General features: G+C 41.5%; 1 long non-coding RNA gene across 1 annotated transcript; it reads right to left on the minus strand.

The window, feature by feature from the left end:
- Positions 1–7,954: 7,954 nt before the first annotated feature.
- Positions 7,955–13,985, minus strand: LOC118561036. The gene is made up of 3 exons (XR_004929735.1): positions 13,932–13,985; positions 13,139–13,313; positions 7,955–8,964 (listed from the first exon to the last, which is right to left on the minus strand). It is a non-coding gene; the product is annotated as an uncharacterized LOC118561036 (long non-coding RNA).
- Between the last annotated feature and the right edge of the window lie 7,950 nt (positions 13,986–21,935).

Here is a 21,935-nt window from a genome sequence, read left to right on the forward strand (position 1 = left end):
AGATGGGAGCTGCATGGCTTGTATTAATTCCATGACAGCCTGCCCATGTGTCACGGGGGTGCCATCCGTTCGAACAAAGCCTCGCTGTTTCCAGATGCTCGCGTTTATATGGCATACCCCGTATCCATACGCACTGTCAGTATAGATGGTGACTCTTTTACCAGTAGCTAATTTACATGCAGCTGTTAATGCCTTTATCTCTGCCAATTGGGCAGAGCAAGGTTGGTCAAGGCTCACTGACTGCACTTTTGTATAGGTGCCGTCGGGGTCAAGCTGGACCACTCCGTATCCTGCTTTGTTCCCCGTCTCACCTCTGACGCATGATCCGTCAACGAACAGTGTCAGATCAGACGGGATTGGGTGATTGTACAAATCCTCCCTTACTTTCATGAAGGCATCCGTCTCCTTGAGACAATCATGGGGCTCACCTTCTGTTGGCAATACCATTTTTGTGGCCGGGTTGATCGTGACACAACGTTGCACGGTAAGGTCAGGTCCTGAAAGCAGAACTTCATAACCAGTCCGACGAGCTTGGGTTATCACAAAGCGTGGGCTTGTGAGCAGTGCATGCAATTGATGTGATGTATACAAGAAAATGGGGTGGCCCATAGTGATTACTGAGGCCTTTTTGTACGTGAATGCTGCTGCTGCCAAGCCTTGGTAACAGGGAGGCAGGCCTTCTTCAACTCCATCCAATTTTGTGCTGTAATAAGAAATTGGCTGTTTACCTGTGGGGGTGTCTTGCATCAATACTGCACATGCATACCCTTGTCGCTCTGCCACTTATAGATGGAATGGTTTGCCATAATCTGGATTGGCCAGAGCAGGCGCAGTTTGGAGATCTTGTTTCAGCAGCTGGAACGCGCCCTCTGCCTTGTCTGTCCACTGTAACTGAGCCGACTGGTGTCCTTGACCTGCGACTTTAATCAGTGCTCTCAGTGGAGCAGATTTAATGGCGTAATCACACACCCACGGTCTGCTGTAACCTGCCATGCCAAGGAAAGACAACATGTGACCAACAGTCCGAGGTTTGGGCAATTTGGTTATGGCTTCTATTTGGGACGGTGCGATAGACCTCATGTCCCCACTGAGTTGCCTGCCGAAGTATTCCACTGTTTGCTGGCAGAATTGCAGTTTTTGTTTACTCACTTTGTGTCCTTCTGCCAATGCGGTCAACACCGTAATTGAGCCTCTTTCACACTGCTCTTTTGAGGCAGAACAGATCAAAATGTCATCAACATACATCAACATAGTGGATGGTATGTCTAAGTGATTTAGATCGTTTGCCAGTACACGATTGAAAATGGATGGTGAGTGTACAAACCCTTGGGGCAATCGTGTGTATGTATATTGCTGACCTTTGTACGTAAATGCAAACAAATACTGGGAATCTGGATGGACAGGCACACTGAAAAATGCTGAACACAGATCTATCACAGTAAACCATTTTGTACCCGGGGGTATATTACTCAACAGCGTATGGGGGTCTGGTACTATTGGTATTCTTCTGCTACAATAGCATTGATTAGTCGTAGATCTGTGCAGCCCTCTAGATCTAGAGGGCTGCACAGTGGCGCAGTGGATAGCGCTGTTGCCTTGCAGCAAGAAGGTCCTGGGTTCGAGTACACCCCTGGGTCTTTCTGCATGGAGTTTGCATGTTCTCCCTGTGCATGCGTGGGTTCTCTCCGGGTACTCCGGCTTCCTCCCACAGTCCAAAAACATGACTGTTAGGTTAATTGGCTTCTCCAAAATTGTCCTTAGGTGTGAGTGTGTGCGTGAACGGTTGTTTGTCCTGTTTGTCTCTCTGTGTTGCCCTGTGACAGACTGGCGACCTGTCCAGGTGAACCCTGCCTCTCGCCCAGTGAACGCTGGAGATAGGCACCAGCACCCCCCGCGACCCCATGAGGGATTAAGCGGTTTGGAAAATGGATGGATGGATGGATAGTCGTAGATCATGGACTAGTCTATAGTCATTACTCTTAGGCTTTTTGATGGGAAAAATTGGTGTGTTACAGGGACTTACTGTTGGTCTAAGAACACCTACTTTTTCTAATCCTGTTATAATGGGCTGTATGCCTTCTACTGCTTCACGTTTGAGTGGGTATTGTCTTTGGAAGGGTAATTTAGCATTTAATTTGATAGTGAATTTGATGGGGTCAGCTGATTTCACTTAACCTACATCTGTTTTGCTTTTGGACCACACCTGCTCTGGAACTTGTTCCAATAATGATGCATGCTCCTCAGTCACCGCCATTTGTCTTTTCCCAGGCACTTTAATGTGTTCTGCCATTACTTCATCTGCTTGTGAATATGAGATTTTGAAAAACAGTCCATCTCTTGATACACTAATCCGGTTCCATGCAGTATCAATCCATTCCGTGATTTGCTTGGCTTCTCGAATCATGGGACCCAGGTCATGTGACTCGTACTTGTCAGCAATCAGCAAGGTGACATGCGGCGCTGAGTTGGCAACCTGGAACCATTCTGCTATGTCTTTTTCAGGAAACTTGACAATGGCTGCGGCTCCTTGTGGCCCAACCATTATGTCAGCATATTGGATGACAGTTGTTTTGTTGTTAATTTCTTCATCCCAGCTTTTCTCGTAGTCTTCATGTTTCTGGCCTTTGTCATAAAACATGGTACAATGGAGAGGGAGGAAAGGTTCTTTGGATTCGTCGTAGTGGTTCATTATCAGGGGTCTCCATGTTTCCCACTCCATTCGGAGGAAGGAAGTCGGTGATGTGAGTTTCATCCAAAATACTTGGTCTTCTGGTTCATGATTTGTCACTTGTGGGGTCATCTGTAGGCCTAGTGGCATCATGAAGACTTCACTATTGTCTGTTGCTTTGAAATAGATTCCATTTGGAGTACATTTAATCTTTGCATTGAGCTGGCATAACACATCTCTGCCCAACAGATTAATTAGCGTATCTGCTGAGTATAGCAGTGGCGAATACACAGTCTTTTCTCCTATGATCATGGGAACTGGCTCAGTCATGGGTATTATTTGGGTCTTCCCAGAGAAACCTACTGTTCGAATTTTTGATGCTGAGAGAGGCAGGCCAATTCCACTTTTCCCTATACAGGAGTAGGCAGCTCCTGTGTCAATCATGAATTGACGATGACTGTCATATATTGTGACATCAATTGTGGGTTCCGTTTGCGGGCGTTGTGTTAATACAGGTAGAATGGCCTCTCTTTCAGGTTTCTCTGGGCACCCTTATTGCCAGTATGATTCTTGCCCTGCTCCATCGTTGGCTGGTCCCGTGGCAGGGTGCTGGGGTCCCATCCATGGATTGGTTGGGCAGTCCCTTTGCATGTGACCGACTTGTCCACATCCCCAGCACTGCAGCCTCAGTTGCTGTTGTCCCATGTCTGGACCTGCGTGGGGCATCCTCTGGTATTGTCCTTGAAGGGGCCTCCTTGGGGCTCCTTGTGGTCCCCTCCATCTTCCCCGCATGGGTGGCCCCCCTCGTCCTCTTCCAGACATTGCGTGTTGGGGACCTCCCCCTTGGTTTAGATGCACATGGATAGGAGGGACCTGTTTAGTTTGGGCCCCTCCTGCAGGTGGTGCTGTCAGATACTGCATCTGCTGTGTGGGCGGATGGATGGTAGGAGATATCACTGGGGCTTGTACGACTTCGCCCCCTGCTGGTCCACCCTCGACCGTAGGAGCAGCTGCCACCGTCAGTGCTGCTTGATGTTTGGGCTTTTCTCTCTCTTTCTTTGCTTTTGATAATTCTCCAATTTGCAGTTGGGCCAATTTTGTGGCCAGCATCTTGCTTTGGTCTTCAAGTGCTTGTTTTTCAGCTCGGTGCATATTTACATAGTGTATGACATGCTCAGAGAATGCAGGCCAGTCCATTTTTATGAGTCCCACCACTCCATCCAGCTTGGCCTGTACCTCTTTGGGCATGGCACCTTTGAAATACATCTTAAACAGTGCCTTGGTTGACTCCTACTCATCCCATTCACTTCCTGTCTCTGCTTTCCACATTTGCTGAAACTTGTGCAGAAACTGGACTGGGCTCTCGTCATCCCTTAGGCATTCTTCTTTCAACTTAGTTGGGTCTCTGCGTGAGAGGTACTTGTTTCTTAGGGCTTGCCATACTTTGGGTCTCATAGAGTTGAAGGGTATCCCGTCGAACCGGTGTCCGAGCATGACCCCTGGAAGTTTGGCTTCCCCAAACACTTCTTTGGCTGCCGAGTATCCTGCTGCTTTTATTAGCAGTGCTTTGATGTCTCCTGCTGCCAGATTGATGCCCCCCGTGATTTCTTCTAATTTTTCTATCCACCTGTCTGCTCCGTCTGCCAACGGTGTCAGCCTTCCCGCAAGCGTTATCATGTCCATAAATGGCCATGGCACGTACCTGTCCTCATTAGGTCCTTTAGATATTAAGGGAGCCATAATGCGCCCTCGCTGATCCAGTGTTGCCGCATGTCGCTGTGATTGCGATCTTGTTTCCATTAGGTGATTGCGGCTTCTTTCCACCTCCAGTTCCACATCGTATTCAGTTGTGAGTTGTCTTTTCACACCTGAAGACATCTCGCTCCTTTTCTTGGCCTCCAACGGTTTACAGCTGGGCCCTCCCTGCTGAACTCATAACTTGGAGATATCATGTCCTCCCCCTCATCCAGACATGTAGCTCCCTTCCATGGCTCCTCATCACTTTCTATTGTTTCTTCTTCCCCTTCTTCCGCTTCTTTGAGCAGAGTTCTGACCTGATGGTCTGAGCTGTCCGTGAAGTCAATCAGGGTTGCTGCCTCTTCCACACGCTGCACAGCCTCATTTCTTTTCTTCTCCATTTCCCTTTTGTGTCTTTTCCTCTCCTCTTGTTTCTCTTCTACATACCTTTGTACTTCCCTTAGCCTTTCCAAACGTTCCCTCTCTTCTCTTTTCGAGCTGCAGATTAGTTCAAAGCACTCCTTCAAGCCCTTCAGCTCGGCAGACGTTCTTTCTGTCAGCGATCCTGACTACTCTTTTAGACTTGGTTCTTTGGGTGTCTGATGGAGTGCAGGAGTCCCTTCAAATGATGCTGGCGGCAGAAGCCTTGGAGGTGCTGGTGAGCTAGAGCATGCACTACTCCCTTCTTCATCTAACTTGCAGTTTGGTATCTGTTCTTGGCTTATATTTTCCCACTTTTCCTGTTGTCTGTCTCCTTTTTCTTTTTCTTCCTCCTCCTCGTTATCCATCACTAATTTTATCCTTCCTGTAATTTTTCCCCTACTAATTTGCTCTGTACACACTGGATACTGTCTTGCTGTTGCAGGGCGATAAGGAGGTGGCTTACGATCAGTATACTCAGGCGCTGTTGGGATCTTATTACTTTCAACTTTAAAATATCGCAAGATATCTCTCTGTTCAGCATGTTTCTGTTTTTTACGCAAATACGTTTGGTCATGTCTCGTATCTTTATTTATTTATTTTTTTATTATTTATTTATTTATTTATTTTTTCCCCAGTGTCCTGTCTAGCAATGTGGCATTGAAAATTGATATCTTAATGGCAAATAGAGCTCGACAGATTTTACTTTCACAAGTGGAGCAAACAGCTTTCGCCATAATACTCCGCTTGATTTGTGCGTGTAAATAGCTTTATTGTGATTCCTGCAGGGAGAATTTAAAATTATATGGACACTACAATGGGAAAGTAGGAGAGTAAAAGAAAAACAAGAAGAGAAAAAAAAGAGAAAGAAGAGGTGAAAGAAAGAAGAGATAAAAGGAAGAGAATGATAAAACGTCCTCTGTCTGCTCCTGGAATCACCTGGAAAGAGACACAAAAAGAACAGCACAACCAACAGACATAAAGCAACAGATACAATCGTGTAACACCTTGATACCATTGCTAAATCATATGTATTATTATTTAAACTGACATGTGTAAAGTGATACCTCAAAAAGAAAGTAAAAGAAAGTGAATAAATAAATTATAGCCTTTCTGTATATAAGTTAACATTTAATACCTGGGAACCAGCACCTGTAGGAGTTTGTGAAAGTGCACTAGTTTAGGTGAAAATTATCCAGAAGGAAATAGATTGATAGTGATTGTGGAGAACCGAAGACCCACCTTCCCTGAGCACAGAGGCAGGAGTCAGGGGACCCGTAACCCCGGACTCCCAAAGGGAGTCTCGTATCTTTATGCCGCAGCCTTTCCTCTACTTCATCACAGCATAAAGGGTCAAAACTGCCTTCTATAGGCCAGCGATTTTTCCCAGATGTTATTTTATGCCATTCTGTCATGCATTTTTGGATTTTGCGCTTGTTAGATGGATGTGTTACCATTACTAATTTAGCAGGCGTCAGTTCCTTAGTCTGTTTGCTCACGTTGGTTCCCATGGCAATCAGCAGTCAGCTAACACTGGGGCCAGTGTTTACTCACAGACCCTTTTAGTCCCTATTTATCTGATTTTATTGTGTCCTGCTCTTTCCAATACAGATTTTCCTTATTTTAACTTTCTACCTTTTTCAATCTTTTATGTTTCACCAATTTTAGGGTTAGGGTATTTATATTATGCTAAACTTTTTGTTTTATTCTATGCTTTATACTTTTATTTATATATATTTTTACCGCTACCAATTCTATTATCTATTATTATCTTACCCTTTATGTTTTATTGCTATAGTTTATTTTATTCTACGCTTTGTACTTTTTAATTATATATATTTTTACAGCTACCACTTCTATTATTTATTATTTTCTTACTTTTTATGTTTTATTGCTATAGTTTGTTTTATTCTACGCTTTGTACCTTTTAATTATATATATATTTTTACAGTTACCACTTCTATTATTTATTATTATCTTACTTTTTATGTTTTATTACTAGAGTTTTCTTCTCCTTATTTCCACTTTAACAATTAATTACCTACACTCTATACAGACAAAGACATACAAACGGATAATTGTGTTTTACTTAAGCTTCCGTTATCTACTATACACTTCTTGTACTTTACGCTGCAGGCCTATTTTACTCTTTACAGCAACTTTCCTCACTGTCTCTTACAGTGGCATACGTGTTTTTCCCTGCTGTCAGGCTCCACTCCTCGATAGGCTAAGTGGAGGACATCCCCTTTCGAGCGGTACTTATTTTCTCTGACTATCGCTTAGTCAGGCTTAATCACCAATACCTTTATACTTATTTTCTTTGACTATCGCTTAGTCACCAATACTTTTATATATAGTACAAGTTTATAGAGCACTCTGACTATCGCTTAGTCACCAATACTCTTAGATTACCACAGATATGAAACATACACTAAATGCATCCACAGCTCCGGGTGGCTGCCTCCACAGACTATGTCAATCGCCTTGACCGGTCTGTCCCTACTCCTCTATCAATTGTCTATTCAGAATATAGCTTGTTATGAATAACCCAATTGTACACAAAATAGTTCAAACACCAATCTATACTTTAAACAAAAATGCATCCACTTACATTATCCATACATTCATACACATATACCTTTTGGACCGTTCTCCAGCTTATTCTGCTTTTTGTATGCTATTTTACTTATATATCACTAAATTTAGAATGCTAGGTTCTTTTAGGAGAGCTTTGTGGTTCCTGACGTCCACAAGCCGCCGCTGGAGGCCGGTTCCCTACAAATTTAGAAAATTATAACAAATTTGTATCTCACCTGTATTTGGTGGATAGTGGGCCCTTGGGGGTTCCTGGCCTCCAACCGATGCCTGTAGTCGTCTGGGACCGCGCTTCCTCCTGGCTGGCTCGTCAAACTGTCGTGGATGTCCTCCGGACGACGTAGTAATTAGTGCTAAGTCTTTCAAAAATTCTAAGTTCTTGATAAGGCAGTTGAAAAATCTCCAACAGTGGTCCAAAAATAAGCAGAGGCAGCTGGGTCTCGGTCCAGTATGGTTTATTGCAGTAATACAAGTCAACCACACATGAGATGTTCACCGGTCAACATCTGACAAAGCAAAGAAAGTGGTCTGCTTATATACATTCCCTGGGTCTTGGGGGCTCCTTCCCGAGCCCCTCCTCTTTATTACGTATTTTCAGGTACTTGTCTACGGATATCTTTGTAATCTTATTATATACCGGTGGAAATTTCCCTAGGGTGCTTATTTTTAAAAACATGGTTACACATCACTGCTGATTCCAAACATGGTCACACATCACTACCCATTTCAGACATTGTTACATTTCATTATCCTTTCCAAACATGGACCATGCACTTTCTGTTTACATTGCAGCCCTTTGTACCATACATGTTCCGTTTACATTGCAAATGGCTTGCTCTTTGGTCCAGATGTCTTGCCTCCGTTTGTTTGCATTGACCCTCTACCTCTTATCTTTTACCTCTGGAGTGACACACACACATTCTTTCTTAGGTATAGTTACAGCACACCTTTTAACCATTGTGACAAAAATATATTCATTGTGAGATATATAAGCACACCCTTTAATCATTATGATAAGAATATATTCATTGTAAGATATTAATCCACTACAAAGTCAAATCGGCTGAATTCCACTTGGCTGTACAATATTTCTTTATCACATCTCTTCTGTTGGATCAACTCTGCTGTGTCCAAATGGCCTATCGCCCCCTGCTGGTTTTGAGCGTGTAACTGTCACAAGTGTCACAACCTATTGTGGTAAATACTGCCACCCACTGTGCAGAAATGACCTAGTGTCGTGACATGTCAATCATCTGGGGGGGCCACTCGGGGGGCCAATCAGATGGCACTGCCCCCCCCTCTAGCTCCGCCACTGACCATAATCCCCCCTCTGCCAAACTTTAAATTTGGCATAACGCAGTCAGACAAGCAACCGCCAAACCCAGAGTCGTCCATCAGATTTCCAGAGGGAGAAGCGTGATTTGTCACTCCAAAGAACGTGTCTCCAACGTTTTGCATTGCACTTGGTGATGTACGGCTTAGATGCAGCTGCTCGACCATGGAAACCCATTCCATGAAGCTCTCTGTGCTGTTCTTGAGCTGATCTGAAGGTCACATGAAGTTTGGAGGCGTGTAGTGATTGACTTTGCAGAAAGTTGGCAACCTCTACGCTCTATGTGCTTCAGCATCCACTGAACCCGCTCCGACACTTTGTGTGGCCTAACACTTCGTGGCTGAGTTGCTGTCGTTCCCAAACACTTCAATTTTCTAATGATACAGCAGTTGACTGAGGAATATTTAGGATTTGTTGCCCAGGTGGCATCCTATAACAGCTTTACACTGGAATTCACTGAGGTCCTGAGAGCAATCCATTCTTTTACAAATGTTTGTGAAAACAATCTGTATGCATAGGTTTTATACACCTGTTGTAACACTCTGTAGGCCGGGTGCGGGCTGGGCTCTCTCTCTCTTTCTCTGCAGGGCGTGACGGGCAGGTGTTTCCCATCCACCACTGATTGCTGCTCTTCATAAGGAGCAGCGTTCCAGCAGGAAGGCGTCAGTTCTTACTCGCTTCCAGTGTGGTACATGACCAACCTAGAACCTTTTCCGAATGTTTCTTCCAAGTCAAGTCTAACCCTGTGTTGCTCCTTGCATCTACCAAGAACCCAGGACTTCCGAGCCACTGCACTTCAGAGTCAGATCTCCGTGAACCAACACCAGAGACTTGGGCGCTGCTCCTGCCTTGGCCCTCCTGCTGTGCTCACCTGCCTGTCCACCCTCCAACACCGCAGAACCTTGAGAGAGTTCACCAGACCTGCACCTCCTCCAGGATCCAGGACATCACCCTCCCCCGGACTGGAACAGCCTGGAACCCAGTGAGTTCTCCACTGACAATCGGACACATCTGCTCCTACATCTGTTCACCAGTCTCCTCACTCTCTCTCCAGTGGAACCCAGACAGACAGACCAGCCAGAACCTTTCCTGAGCCAACATCTAGTTTTTACAATAAACTTTCTAAACCGAGTACCTGTCTCCGTGGTTGCCCTCCTTCTGAGTTTCATTACATAACCATGATACCTGTGACTATGGAAGTGACTGGAACACCTGATTCTAACAATTTGGATGGCTGAGCAAATAGTTAGTGTATAGTTGTGTTGGAACAGTCTTTTATTTTGAAATTCCACATCAAATCTTAATGAGCTTTGTTGAGCAGCCTCTGGAGGTGTTCTACAGGGTAGTTCACGTGTGACGTCCCGCGTGACGTCAGCGCTACATCCGGGTCCCGCTGGTAGGCAGAAAACAGTACTGTTCTCGTCTACTACATGACAAAACGGGTGATTTAGAGCGTACTTTTACTTTGTTTATTTATGGAATCTAAGCAATGCCTACGACTTGTTGTGCTCCCGGTTGCACAGAGAGGCATTCCAAATCGTTGGATGTACGTTTCTGTCGTTTTCCAAAGGAGGAAGGACGAAGAAAGAAATGGATATTTTCAATGAAAAGAGCGCAGGCAGACACTCCCAATGGACTGGGGGAGCGATCATACTACGACAGAATTTGCAGTCTACACTTCATCTCCGGTAAATACAACTTAATTCTGCTCTAGTCATTGTTCTACTTAAATAGCGGCGGAGGGTACACAGATCGCTACACGGGCCGGAGAAGCGGTAGCAGCAGCAGCCAAGCAGCAGCGGCGGAGCAGGCAGCGGCTGCTCTGCCAGTTCACGGGCTGCGGCAGCAGCCAGCGGCTGCTGCGTAAACACTACACGGGCCGGCGCCGCCGGCTACACGGGCCGGCTACACGGACCGGCGCCCCGGCCCGGCGCCGCCGGCTACACGGGCCGGGCCGGGGCGGCTAGCAGCAGCTAGCAGCAGGGGCAACAGCCGCTGCTGCTGCTATTACGCCCCGGTTCACGGGCGCTAGTATTTCTGTGTTTACGCTGCAATGTCGCCGACACCGCCACCCATTTTAACAAGACAAAAACACCTAAATAATCCGTAGTGAAAATTTTTTTTTTTTTAACCTACCGGGCCTCTGCTGAGACGCGGCCTGTGTCCGACGCCGCTTTGTGCTGTTGCACAAACATGTGTGAACAACATCCATCCATCCATCCATTTTCTGACCGATTAATCCCTCATGGCGTCGCGGGCGTTGCTGGAGCCTTTTTCCCGATTTAAAATAATTGTAGCCGTCCAGTGGTTTCATGCTTTCGTGCTCTCTGTCTGTACTGGCCTGCCATGTTTATAAGGCAGCTGTATATGTCATGGTACGGAGCGCTTGGCCAGCATTTCACAGACTCGCTCCGTCCCTTAAGGCTTTTGCTGTGTGGATCTGGTAATCTGATACCATCAACCATCAAGTTACTCTTAAAACGATCTTGTAGTACGTTATCTAAAGAAGAAAAATACACGGAGAACTCGTCAGTTTCTCTGTTTGCGTCCGCCATTGTGTTCGCCTTTTGCCTACCAGTCCGGCGCGCATGCGCGAAAAACCCGCCTCAAAACAATAACAATGAACTACCCTACTGTCATGCTGAATTAACAACATAGGTCGTAGTAAATATATAGAGATTTTGGAGGGCTTTTACTTTGAAATTCCACGTCAGATGTGGATGAAATTTGTTGAGCAACATCTGGAGATGTTCTAGTGTCAGGCTGAAGTGACAGTATCCCCCGAAAATGTACCGTTTAGTAGCAACATTGTCAGCAACTTAGGTGAAATTGACTTATTGTAGAGATTTTAGAGGGCTTTAATTTAGAAATTCCACATCATGTATATGTACCCTCCATGGTCATGAGCTTTGGTTCATGAGCGAAAGAACAAGATCCCAGATACAAGCAGCCGAAATGAGTTTTCTCCGTAGTGTGTCTGGGCTCTCTCTTAGAGATAGGGTGAGGAGCTCAGTCATCCGGGGAGGACTCAAGAGTAGAGCCGCTGCTCCTCCACGTCGAGAGGAGCCAGTTGAGGTGGCTAGGGACGCCTCCCTGGTAAGGAGCGTTACCGCAGCTCATTCATCCCTATGCCATCAGATTATACAATGCTGCACTGTAACTGTAACCAATGTGCAATAATCTATCTAATTCACTGTCCAATAACCCGTGCAATAATCCTGAAAGAAGTGACTTCTGCTGTTATCAATAACTGTAACCACAACTGTTATAACTTTGGGCAATAACTAATGTGCAATAACCTATTTAATACACTGTGCTATAACCTGTGCAATGATCCGGAAGAACTTCTGCTGCTATCACCAGGTGAATATATGTTTTATAATTTTATAAATTTTAAGTATGTATGCTTCATACAGTGCTACATGGACTAGCTCCACCTCCTGTGTCTACCCTGTTCAAACCTAAGTCTTCAAGTGGCCTGAGAACCAGGGCCTCCTCCAGAGGAGACTGTGAGGTCCCTCACAGAATAACAACTTTTGGTCAGAACACTCTCTCTGTGAGAGCCATTAACATCTGGAACAGTCTTTCTCTGCACATATGGGAGAGCCCTACACTGATCAGCTTTAGAGCTCAACTCAAACTATGGATGAAAACAAACCAGTCATGTGACCACTAAACTTTTAACATTTTTCTGGTGATGCTTATATTGTATATTATATGTTCTTTCTTATGTATTTGCCTGCCTAGGGACAACGGATGAAATCTAGCTTTGTAGCTATAATCTGGCACATTTACATTTGTTTTTATACTGATGTTCATTAATGTGCTTTGTCCCTATTCAAATAAATAAATAAAAAATGTCAGTACATGTTTATGTAGGCATATGTATGTGTGCATATATATATATATATATATATATATATATATATATATATATATATATATGTGTGTGTGTGTGTGTGTGTGTGTATAACCGGGAAGTACACATGACATCATCTGCCTACTCCGATTTCTTTTGTATTTTTATTCTTATTTTTTTTCTCATTTTCTTTTTGATCCACTGTATATAGGAAAATACACTGTATATAACTGACGCACCCTTTCTTACTCCTGACTATTGATTGACTATTGAGCTGATGTGACAAGTGAATTTCTCCAATGTGAGATCAATAAAGACTATCTTATCTTATCTTATCTTTTGCTTAAAAAACCTACTCAAACTGATTATAGTTGCCAATTAATTAAATAAAGGATTACTGTTCAATTTATTGATGAATTGTTGCAGCTCTATTGTGAGCACACTTGGGTCATTTCAGATCAGATTTACTGCTAGCCCACAAATAAAACTGAATGAAATTTCACTAGCCTAGACTTTACATACATACCAGTTCAAACATGAACTCCCTCTGGGATGGGATCAAGGATGCCGCCACTATTATGTCAGGGTTCGTAGCATCCTTCAATGAACTCTTTGGGTTCCTTTGATATCCTCAGGGAGTGTCAGGATGCGAAAAAAACATGCTGTCCCTTATTCGTATTTCTGGTGGTGACGTGTTTGACCTGAGGGTGGATAGAAAAAAAAAACGTTTCAGTGTAGACCTGTTGGATTAAGGCAAAGGAGATGTCAGCACAGACACCTCAATCAGACAATTAAAAAGGCTGATTGAAAAGTACACATTTTAATCAGTTTCACTCGCTCGCATTACTGTGCGTCAGGATTCATTTGGTCTCTACACAAAATAAGACAGCCTGGTATTTAGACTCCATGACTGTTTGGCAGATACAACACTATTTTAACTATTATTTAAACTATGGTTTTAATTTTTCTGTAGCTAACTAAAATTTTTCTGTAGCTAACTAAAATACTAAATTAAAAATAGATTAATTAAATTAATTAATATAACTAGTTAGGTTATAATTCAAAGCTTTCATATGACATAGCCTACTTATATTTTAGTCATTATAAAACTTAACAATGGTTTTTCACATATTCTTACCACACACATTTCAAGCAAGAGCCCATAAATCATGTCTATCCAATAATGTAGGACCATTTTGTTCGTTTTTGGTGTTCAATGTACTTTTCTCTACTTCCATCCCTGCCACCCATTAGCACATATTGTGTTTATGCCGGAAAAACTGTAACTGTAAAGCATGAGGATGATCAGACAATCTTACTTATGGAAGGTAATTCCCCAGGATCTGGTTCCTAGTGTCCTTTTATTTGCGCACCCATAAGCGGAGTAAAAGTCGGGCTTCCTGGGACGTAGCTCTGGAAGTTTGCTTAAAATACAAAATCGAAATTTTTTATTAAGTTAGACACCCCTAAAGGGTGACGTTTTCAGTCAGTTGATTTATCTGGAAATCTGGTGAGAATTGACCGGATTTAGAGTGTCTGAAAACATAAAGTACATTTTGCTGCATTGACGTGTATTCTTTCTGAGCGCAGCTTGGTCTGACCTATGTATAGTAGACGGGGCGTCTACGTATACATGTCTATGCTGGTAGCCAGCGGAACCCGGATGTAACTAGAGCCTTGCTCGCTAGCCTTAAGGCGCTAGCATTAGCGCTATAAGTAGCGCCTTAAGACGCTAGAATTAGCCGCAGAGCTGAGACTCCTGATGTCACCTTAAGTTGTGGTGGGGGATATTACAGTAACTTGCATATGTAATCCAAACAGCCTTACCTGTTTTTTGCTTCTCCTCCTAAATTCTCCAATGTGTGGTGCTAATGTTGTTAGCTGTGACATCACGTTCTTCTTCCTCAGGCAAACGAACACGTTTCAGATTGTTGGAGTGCGCCCCCTGCTGTTGGGAAGTCTTCTTCTTCTCTTGTTCTTTATGGACTTTTCTCACAGTGTGTCATATATGTTCAACTGTCTGTTGTTCCTCACAATATTCACATCTGCCAGTGTTATGCTTCCCTATTTTGAATAATGTACCATTTAATCCTGTGTGTGCTAATCTAAGTCTTGATCTGAGATAAGATAACATAGTCTTTATTGATCTCACATTGGAGAAATTCACTTGTCGGCTCAATAGTGTGTGTGTGTGTGTGTATATATATATATATATATATATATATATATATATATATATATATATATATATATATATATATATATATATATATATATGTATGTATGTACTGAAATTTATTCACTTGGTGAAAGCAGAAGAAGTTCTTCTGGATCATTGCACAGGTTATAGCACAGTGTATTAAATAGATTATTGCACATTAGTTATTGCCCAAAGTTATAACAGTTGTGGTTATATAGAAGTCTTGTTGTGTCTCTGCTCTGTCTTCTGTAACCCCCAGTCGGTCGAGGCAGATGACCGTTCATACTGAGCCCGGTTCTGCTAGAGGTTTGTCCTTCATGTTAATGGGGAGGTTTTTTTCCCCTGTAGCTTAATGCTTGCTCAGTATGAAGGATTGTTACAAAGCCATGGACAGTGCAGACAACTCTCCCTGTGACTCTACGCTTCTTTAGGTGGAAATGCTGCTTGTCGAGACTTTTATGCAATCAACTGGTTCCCTTATATAGGATTAAAGATTAAAAGCTTCTTTCTTTTAAAGGGCAGCTAAAGATATTTTAAAGCTGGATACAATTATGTTTGACTGTGTAGGAATTGTTTGGAAAAATGTTGCCATCTAGTGTTGAAAATTATAACTGTTTTTCCTTCAAAACACAATTTACATAAAAAAAATAATATGGTTGGATGTAGCAAAAATGTTTTTGATAACTTTTGATCCTCTATGTGTGAGGAATTTTTTGGAGTAACTTTGAATGCCATAACTGTAACGGTTTAGAAGTAGTTTAATCAAATGTAACACCAAAAAAAAATCAAAAAAATCACATCTTTGATGAAAAAAGGTTGACTTTCTGTAAGGTGTACACCATTGCTCCAAGAGGCTTTTTTGTAGGGCCGCAGAAGGTACATTTGCTTACCGAGTTTCATAATTCTCAGACAAAGCATGTCTTGGGGCTTACTGTTTTTATGTGTTTTTAATGGTTTTCCACAAACTTGATTTTTGCAATGCGATAGCGAAGTCAAAAATTAATATTTCTTCAAACCTTTGATAACTTTTAAACCTCAATGTCTTGACTGCATGCTGAAAAAATTTGAAAGTAATAGGTTAAAATCCCTAGGACTAGTTCGTTAAAGTTTGAGGCAAAAACGGACAATATTTTACCCTTTGACCCAAAATAGCAGACTTCCTGTGGGTTAGGGTCACCGCCTGCCGCCAGCCACCGCAGAAGCTGTCACGCATTTTACGCGCACGTCCACCGGGCAATTCACACGAACCCGTTCGGCAGTGAAATCAGGTGCAGATCGGTTGATGCAGCAAGGAGATACAGCCGTTGAATAATGATATTGCATTTGGCCACCGGGCCGGACCAAATCGTTCGGCGGGCCGTACGTTTGATACCCCTGGTTTAAACATTAGTTTACTGGTTGAAATGCAGTTCAAAGTCTTCAGCTGATCCAAAATGCTGCAGCAAGAGTTATGGAGATAGTTTCCTGCCAAAAGGTTGTAAACAGAAAAGGTGTTGCACACGAATAAAACTTGTTTTGCACACAAAAAGATGTGTTTCACACAAAATAAATTGTTTTGCAAACTGTCCGCCAATCTTGCACTCAAAATATCATTTATAAGTTTTCCTCCAGTACAAAATGGTCTCTGCACATACAAAACAGCCTCTGCTCGACTAAGAAACAATCCCACCCACGCTGTGGTAAATTTGTGCCAAAAGTCACGTGATGCATTAAGAGTTGTTGTTCAGACTTCCCGACATTGAGAAGAATTCAGTTATCTCTAAACTATTGGGCTAATTTACAGGGTCATAGTGAAGATCATCCAGCACAGAGCACTTTAACATCTTGTTGGGAAATGGAGAAGAGGGAGAGAAAAAGCTTTGGGTAGACAGTTAGACAAAAAGCAATGGAATTAGAAATAACTGATTTAATTTTCAGTCCAGCAGTACCACCTTGGATACTACCTGAATCTAAAGTAGATCTAACACTATTGCGAAAGGGAAATAAGGTCAGGGGGTTTGTTTTAAATTCAAATACAATACAGGAATATATTAATATTTACTACAGTTTCATTCAGATCTACACAGAGGCATCAAAAAAGTTTAGATAACAAGATAGGAGTATCTTTTATTGTTCCAGAGTTTCATATTACAGTAGGAAAGAGGACAAGTGATAATATATGAGTATACACAGGACAAATGCTAGCAATTCTGTTTGCAGTGCAATGGGTAGAAGAAATAAGACCTCTGAGAGTGATTATTTGTTCAGATTCATCTTCATCACTAATCAGTTTACTGATAAAACACTCAAACAGTAGACCAGATATTTTGATAGAAATCCAGCAAACATTACACAGAATTCAAATGATGGACATTACAGTCATATTTTTGTGGGTACCAGCACATATGTGAGTTAAAGGAAATGAAATGGCAGATAAGGCTGCAAAGGAGGCTACAACAAGAAAAGACATTGATGTGTCAGTTAAAATTAGTAAGATGGAAATGATAATGATAATGCATTTAGCCACCGGGCCAGACTAAATCGTTCGGCGGGCCGTACGTTTGACACCCCTGGTTTAAACATTAGTTTACTGGTTGAAATGCAGTTCAAAGTCTTCAGCTGATCCAAAATGCTGCAGCAAGAGTTATGGAGATAGTTTCCAGCCAAAAGGTTGTACACAAAAAAGGTGTTGCACACAAATATAAATTGTTTTGCAAACTGTCCGCCAACCCTGCACTCAAAATATCATTTATAAGTTTTCCCCCAGTACAAAATAGTCTCCGCTCGCACAAAACAGCCTCTGCTCCACTACGAAACAAGGCCACCCCTGCTGCGTTAAATTTGTGCCAAAAGTCACGTGATGCATTAAGAGTTGTTGTTGTTCACACTTCCTGACATTGAGAAGAATTCAGTTATCTCTAAACTATTGGGCTAATTTACAGGGTCATATTGAAGATCATCCAGCACAGAGCACTTTAACATCTTGTTGGGAAATGGGGAAGAGGGAGAGAAAAAGCCTTGGGTAGACAGTTAGACAAAAAGCAATGGAATTAGAATTAACTGATTTAATGTTCAGTCCAACAGTATCCACTGCCTTTACAGTGGATAACCAAACTGGAATCATTGTGGATGTAAGTTTGCTCTTATCATCTTGGATCACATGGTTTGAGATTGCCTCACTTGATGTTTCTTGATCTTGTTCTTTGATTTATTTGCCTTCTTTAATCTCTTCTAGTTCGTTATACTCCCTCTGCCTTTTATCACCTTCCTTATTTTTTTTTTGTCTTCCTTGTCTCGTTCTTCATGTAGACATATTGGGTGTTTTTTCTTGCAGGTGTTGCAGATACTTCTCTTTTCTTGGATTGATGTCCATAGCAGAGACATCTAAAACACAGTCCCTTTAATTTTTACAAACTTCACTCTTTCAGTGATTGTCTTTTCCATGAAATTTTGACATGTCTGAATTCTGTGATTTAATCTCCCACAGAATAACATTTGTTTGTTTCTGTTTTCTCTTCTGTGCTGCTTGCAAATGCGTTTGCCCCAACACTGCTAGCCTTGATGAGCTTTGTTTTCTCTGAAGCATTTGCTTTAAGCGCATGTAGCGACGTCACTGGGTTACATGCTATTTTTGCCTCTCTTGTGACAAAGTCAACAAAGTTACTAAATGTTGGAAATTAACCACACTCCTCTTCAATCTGAATAACTTTCCTATTCCATCTTGCTGTAAGCCAATCAGGAAGCTTGCTTCCATGGCAGCCAGTTCTCCTGCTGCTTCTTGCCTTTTGACAGACAGCTTACTTGAGTGGCTTGAATGCGCACTACTTGACTGTTTGGAACTTTGGGAAGTTGTTGAAGTGCACAAAGAACCAGCTTCTGTGCAAACTTGTTTTTATAGATGCATCAAGAGCTCTTTTGGCTTGTTTAGCAGCAGTTTTCTATTTGTCATAACTGAGCTTGAAATGAGAATGAAGTCTGTTCATCTTTTCTTCACGCAGCACTTGACCCTTTTCATTGAGTTTTTTCTGTCTTGCACTTTTCCTAAAGCCTTCTGCTGAAAAAGCTTCACTTGTGGTCACCTCTTTATGATTTCCTTCTTGTTGCAACTTCACAGCTTCAGTGTCACAGTCTTCCTGCATGGCCATGTCATTGTCCATTTTGCTTAGATCCTTTGGGGTTTATTGTTTAACTTTAGCTTAATTATCTTTACATTAGAAGTATGTAGATTTAGCCTAATTTAAACACATACCCTTTAAATGTGTTCATAAACTTAAATAATTTCTCTAGTTAAAGATCAACTTAGTTGTGCAGTTACAAACACCTTAATCTGAATAATAAATCTTTCAACTATTACAAGACAGAAACTATTTCCATGTAAAACCAAATCACAAAACTTCCCTTTTCGGTACCTTGGTTACCCGTAATAAAACCAACAAACAAAAAACACTCGTATCTGTCTTAAGTTAGCTGGAATCAACTTCCTTGAATGAGATAAAACAAAATGTATATATTTTTCTTAACTTGAGTTTAACTTTTAACATGTGTACACCTGACTTGTATGTATACTGCAGCATGTTACCCTTCAAGCACTTATTGAGTCCCTTAAAGCTTAGCAAGGTTAATTCACCTCTTCACATTTAACTTAATTTAAACGTGTTACTTGGTGGCAAATTAAGCCCGCTGCACTCTCGGACAACATCTGCTTCTGGTTTGGCTAATTCCTGCGTGCAGTCGGCCTTTCCCTGATGCTATAGAGCGACGTCACCCCTTAACGAGCTGCTCGTTGTCGGTTCTGCAGCAGCTGCAACCTCCGCTCCTCTCTGCACTTCTCCAGCCCGAAGCAGGCGTGAGTTCTGGCTGTTACTCCTCCCGAGTTAATCAAGGCTCAACGTCGTTCTTTTGGTTTCAACAGACCATTATTGCGGACAACATGTCTTTACATGTCTTAGAAAATGCCCTTAAAATGCCGTCAGAACTAAGAGGAAACAGAAATCCGAATTAGAATATAATGGTTTACATGAATAAAGACAAGCAAAACAATAAAACCGTACCTCATTGGCCGCGCAAACTCCAGAGGAATAAAGATTCTTTATACAGCTTGTTCCCAAAAAAACCCTTGTTTTCGGGTAAAACTTTTGCTACAACAGTCCAATGATGCTCTTTAGTCAAACAAATCAAACGTCCTCTTCCTCTCCCCACTGGCGTCCACCCTTCTAAATCCAATACATTCCTCAATTTCTACCTCCATTTCCACCAGAACCATTCACATACCAGTTTATGCCAAAATCCGCCTTTTCCAAATCCGATATAGTTTATGTTTTGTTTTCCGCGCCGCTCCAAATCCAACCTATTCACCAACTCTGCACACATGCTTTTCTATTGTTTGCGTCTTTACTTCCTACTTCCGGTTCGGAAGATTTTCAACATAAAAGCACCGCAAATACATATAAAATAGAGAACGGTATATTAACATTTCAAAGTAGTTTTTAAATGTCTTTTAAACATATTAAACATATTCAGGGAAGAACAAAGATCTAGAGAGAGTAAAGCAATTAAAATTCTTAGGAGTATGGTTTGATGAAAAACTATCCTGGGAAGTGCACATAGATAAGGTTTTTGAAAAATGTAAAAAGATACTTAATATATTGAGATGTTTAATTGGGTATGAATGATCAGATAGGAAAGCTATAAGATTAGTTTATATAAATCTAATTAGATCTACAATTGATTATGGAAGTATAGTGTATGGATCAGCATCGGAGACAGTACTTAAAAAATTGGATATCATACAATATCAAGCATTGCGCTTAATAACAGGAGCAATAAGGACAACTTCAACATCAGCTTTACAGGTGGAAGTGGGTGAAATGCCGTTAGGACTGAGAAGAATACAACTGTCATTAAATTACTGGGTTAATTTGCAAGAACACGATCAAATCCATCCTACAAAGGTAACTTTACATTCCTGCAGTGAAAAAGAAGGTTCATAATAAGTCATTTGGTTGGACAATTATTCAGAAAGCAACAGAATTAGGATTAAATCATTGAAATATTAGTCCAACAGTACCATTATCAATAACACCACCATGGATCTTACCTGAAACAATAGTAGATTTAACAATATTGGAAAAGAAAAATAGAGATAAAATGTATATATGTAATTCTTTAATAGTGGAGGAATATATAGAACAGTTTTATAATTATGTAAAAATGTATACGGATGAATAAAAAAAAATCAATTAGGACAAACTGGAGTAGGTGTAATAATTCCAGAGTTTAAACTGCATATAGGGAAGAAATTAAATGAAGGAATATCTGTTTATACGACAGAAATGATTGCATTATTAGGTGCTGTAGAATGGATTGAGGAAGTGAGACCATTAAGAGCTGTCATATGTTCAGATTCAAGTTCATCATTGATCAGTTTAAAAAGAAATCATTCAGAAAGCCGTCCAGATATCTTATTAGTAATTCAACAAATATTATATCATATTCAGATGATGGGGTTATCAGCTGTGTTTCTTTGGGTTCCTGCACATATAGGAGTGAAAGGTAATTAAATGGCTGATAAGAAAGCTAAAGAGTCGATAAATAAAAGTAAGAGTGATTAAGAATAGACATGGGTAAATCAGAGGTTCAAAGTATTATGCTGCCATCTTGTGGTCAAAAATAATACCCGTTTTTATGACAAAATGACATCTTTGATGAAAATTAATTGACTTTCTTTAGGGTTTACACAATTGGTCCAAGAGACTTTTTTGTAGGGACTGAGAAGTTACATCTGCTTACCAAGTTTCATAATTCTCAGACAAAGCATGGCTTGGGGCTTACTGATTTAATGCGTTTTTAATGGTTTTCCACAAACCTGATTTTTGCAATGTGACAGCTCAGGCAAATATGCATATTTCATAAAACCTTTGATAACTTTTAACCCTCAAGGTCTCATCTCCCCGCTGAAAAAATTTGAAAGTGATAGCTTAAAATGCCTAGGACTAGTTCGTTAAAGTTCGAGGCAAAAACCGTCAATATTTTACCCTTTGACCCAAAATGGCAGGCTTCCTGTGGGTTTTAGAGCATACCCACAATAGACTTTTTTTCATAACTTTAAAAAAGCTACCTAGGTAAAAAATTTCAGCTTTCTACG

This window comes from Fundulus heteroclitus, unplaced genomic scaffold, assembly GCF_011125445.2.
Source record: "Fundulus heteroclitus isolate FHET01 unplaced genomic scaffold, MU-UCD_Fhet_4.1 scaffold_538, whole genome shotgun sequence".
NCBI lineage: Eukaryota > Metazoa > Chordata > Actinopteri > Cyprinodontiformes > Fundulidae > Fundulus > Fundulus heteroclitus.